Raw genomic sequence first — 4,597 nt, 5'->3', positions numbered from 1 at the left:
ACAACGATTTGAAACGTCGGTTTTGGTGGCATGGTATGAAACGAGACATCTCCGACTTTGTTTCGAGATGTTTAATATGTCAACAAGTGAAAGCGGAACATCAAGTGCCTTCAGGATTACTTCATCCGATCATGATACCCGAGTGGAAATGGGATCGAGTCACAATGGACTTTGTGTCCGGACTGCCATTGTCAGCAAGTAAGAAGGATGCGATTTGGGTTGTTGTTGATAGACTGACTAAGTCGGCTCAGTTTATCCCCGTGCATACGGATTTTTCATTGGAAAAACTAGCTGAATTGTACGTTTCTCAGATTGTGAGATTACACGGGGTACCGATTTCTGTTGTGTCGGATAGAGATCCGAGATTCACCTCGCGATTTTGGAAGAAATTGCAAGAAGCTTTGTGTACCAAGCTACATTTTAGCACCGCTTTTCATCCACAAACCGATGGTCAATCTGAGCGGGTAATTCAGATACTTGAGGATATGTTGAGATGTTGCATCCTTGAGTTTAGTGGTTCATGGGAACGGTATTTACCGTTGATTGAATTCGCTTACAACAATAGTTTTCAATCAAGTATTAAGATGGCACCTTACGAGGCTTTGTACGGGCGTAAATGCCGTACACCATTGTTTTGGACCGAGCTCGGTGAAAGTAAAATTTTCAGAGTGGATTTGATTAAAGATGCTGAACAGAAAGTAAAAGTAATCCATGAAAGTCTAAAGATAGCCTCAGATCGCCAGAAGTCGTACGCAGATCTGAAACAAAAAGACATTGAGTATCAAGTGGGAGATAAGGTGTTTCTTAAAGTTTCACCTTGGAAAAAGATACTCAGATTTGGGCGTAAGGGCAAATTGAGTCCGAGGTTCATCGGGCCATACGAAATATCCGAACGAGTCGGTCCAGTTGCGTATCGATTGATTTTGCCCCCTGAACTTGAAAAGATTCACGACGTCTTTCATGTTTCGATGCTTCGACGCTATAGATCTGATCCATCGCACATAATTAGCCTATCAGAGGTTGAAATTCAAGCCGATATGAGTTATGAAGAAGAACCGATGCGTATCCTAGCTCGTGAAGTGAAAGAGTTGCGAAACAAAAGGGTTCCGTTAGTAAAGGAGTTATGGCTCAAACACGGGATCGAGGAAGCTACTTGGGAAATTGAAAGCTCGATGAAAGAACGATACCCAAACCTATTTACCGATAAGATTTTCGAGGACGAAAATTTCTTAAGTGGGGGAGAGTTGTGACAGCCCTAAAGTGACCCTAGTCGGAAAGCGGTCTCGGGACCGCAAGACCGTGTCACCAAATTTTTTTGAATGTGATAATTATTGCCTAAAATATGTGAATATAAATGTGTGAAAGTTTTAAGCTTCGATTTAGTTAATTGCATGTGAATTTAGTTGATAGGACTTATGTGAGAAAATTTAGAAATGTGCTAGGCAAATACAAGTGGCCTAATAGTGCATGTAATCAAAGGGGTGGACTTGCATGTCAATTCCCCCCCCCCATTTAAGTACTAGTGGCCGGCCATGACAAGGGATGATGGGCAAAACATGTCATGAAACATGTTGTGTTAATGGAAAAATAAAATAAGAAGCATGGGCAATAAACTAATAAGAAATGGAAGGAAGAAAAACAAAAACAAAACAATGTGTGTGAGTGTTCCCCCCCATTGCCGTGAGTTGAAGAAAAGAAAAAAAAATTGTTCATCCTTTTTCATTTCTTTTGGCCGAAAATTCTAAGGAAGAAGGAAGGAGTTCTTGCTTCATGTTTGGTTTGGAAGAGGATTAGGAGGAGGTTTGGCCATACTTGTATCTAGATTAAGGTATGTTTGAGGTTGTGCCATGAGATTCATGCATGTTTTTAGTTACTAGCTTGAGTTCTAATTAGCCCATGGTTCAAATCTTTGCTATGTCATGGGGATGATATTCGGCCTAGGCGGATTTTGTGTTAATGCCATTGCATGCTAAATATGAAGCTTGTTAATGATACATGTGATGGTGGATTGATGACTCTTGGATTTTCTTTTTAGCATTTTTGAGTGAGACATTAAGTTCTTTGTTTAACCATGACCAAAAATTGAAATGGTATGGCGTTGTGATGTATTCGGCCATGGTATATCCATAAGTATGATTTATGCTTATTGCATGGTAGGTAAGATTTGTGTTTTGGATTTATGTTCATGTTTAGTTATAATCAACTTTGAGATTCGGCTCTTGCACATATATATATGTTTGCACATGACGTATTGGTATGACATATACAATATCTCAAGGTATATATTTACATATGATGGTGTTTCGGTTATGGAGTACATGATGGATGCGTATTGAGTTATAATATGTAATGCATTAGTTAGTGAAAGGTATGCCATTTGTGTGTGGTATTGAGTATATAATTGGCCTCAACATAGACATGCATAATCGGCCACATGAATGAGTACATAGGTTGATGTGTTGTTCGGCCATAGGTAAGCATATTGAAGCCTTTATCATGACTTAGAAAATTCGGCTAAGGAGAGTATTAACTAATGTGTTGAGTTTGATTCATGATTCCGTACATATGTGACTTTAATGTCTAATGAATATATGTGAGCCAAGTACCTTGAGTTCCTCTTTTCGATGCTCAAATGATTAAATCAATTTTTTTGTTAAATTAAGCTCAAGAGCAAAGGGGAACTAAATCCGATAAAGGGAAGGAAAAGGTGGTCGAATAGCCATCGGAATTGTTCGACAACATCCGAGGTAAGTTTTCGAGTAATGGGACTTAAATTATGATTCGATTAGATTATGTCTTAAGTAAATCAAAATCATGCTCTTGTATGTGGCTATTGAGCCGAAATTGTAAATGTGATAAGTGTCTTGTGTTTGAGCTTTGGTAATGAAAAAGAAATATGAATGTGTCATGACTTATTGATATATGTGCATGGTTACTCGAATGATATCCGGGCTAAGTCCCGAAGGCTTTTGTGCTAAGCGACTACATCCGGACTAAGATCCGAAGGCATTTGTGCTAGCGACTATATCCGGGCTAAGTCCCGAATGCATTTATGCTAGTGACCATATCCGGGTTAAGACCCGAAGGCCTTGTGCGAGTGGTTATATCCGGCTAAACCCTGAAGATGCTTGATTTGGGAATGAGCGATCTTGCTGTAAAAATTTAAATTAATACGCTCGTAAAATCCCAGCGATGAGGTATGTTTTGTGTGTGCTTTGAATTAGTTGATCCCTTACAAATCTGTATTTGCTCAGTCGATAAATGTGCTACCGGCCTTTGGCTAAGTTGATCTTTTGTGTATGAACATAAGGGTTGGTAATGTGAAGTAAGTATGATATTGATAATTTGTGCATATGAAATTATCCGTTTAGCTATATGAATGCTATACTTTTGTTGTGCTGGAATCCCTTGCTCAAAACTTACTAAGCATAAATTGCTTACTCCGTTTCTTTGTTTCTCTGTTTTATAGATTTCGGCTCGTCAGCTATCGGACTCGGGATTTTTGGAAGTCGAAGTCTCCCACACTATTAAAGCCCCCTTTTGGTACAATTTTGGTTGAACTTTGAAATGGCATGTAAAGGACTACTCTTCTTGTTGTTGGTCATGTACCCATGGATTTTGTGTAAATTTGGATAGCCATGCGAAAATGGCTTATATACGTTTTTAGCATAGTACTATAATCGTTTTGTATGTTGATCACTAAGAGGTATGGAAATGTTTGGAAACGATTAGCCATTGGAATGGTTAATCATGATTATACTTTGTGCTATATATGCAAAAAAAAAGGGGCTAATTGAATCATGGAAACTATGAAATAGGTAAAGTCTACCTTAAAGGCAGATGCTGACAGCAGCAGCGATGTGGATGTGAAAAATCACTAAAAATAGTAGGAATGGAATTAAATAGTGAATAAATTATGTAAATGAACCTTGATGAATCTACTTTCATATGGAAGAAACGAAATGGTCATATGAGTTGTATGTTAAGAGATATTTTGGTTTTCGTGAAACAGGGCCAGAACGGTTTCTGGATTCCCTGTTCCGAATTTGGAAATTCATTATAAATTAACCAGAGATAATTAGGAGTCATTCCATATATTTATAGATTCCTCTTTGAATCTAGTTTCTATAGAAACAAACGGCATCAGTATTTAAGCCCTGTACAGGGAGATATCCAAGTCTTAATGCGCGAAGGTCAGTGTAGTCGATCCCTGTAACATGGGAGACTTTAACTAATAAACTGTACTAATTGGCCCGACCAAAAATTATAGAAAAAAATTGTAGATGCATATATGAGTCTAGTTTCAGGAAAAAATCACGAAATTGATTTTCGAGTTGTGGAACTCAAGATATGATTTTTAAGGTGACAGTGACACAGTTAGCCAGCTGTCTGGAAATTTTTAAAATGAACTGTGCAAGTAAATGAATTAAGTCGGTCAGCACCTCGTGTTCGACTCCGGCAACGGTCTCGGGCACGGGGTGTTACAATAATGGTATATAATTAGCATGATTTAGGCTTGATTTAGTTGGTTTGAATGCCTACATATACTATGTTTTGATGCCAATTGTGTTCAAGTAGGTGTAAACATGTTTGGGTG

This window comes from Gossypium hirsutum, chromosome A03, assembly GCF_007990345.1.
Source record: "Gossypium hirsutum isolate 1008001.06 chromosome A03, Gossypium_hirsutum_v2.1, whole genome shotgun sequence".
Lineage (NCBI taxonomy): Eukaryota > Viridiplantae > Streptophyta > Magnoliopsida > Malvales > Malvaceae > Gossypium > Gossypium hirsutum.
Note: the sequence above shows the minus strand (reverse complement) of the source record.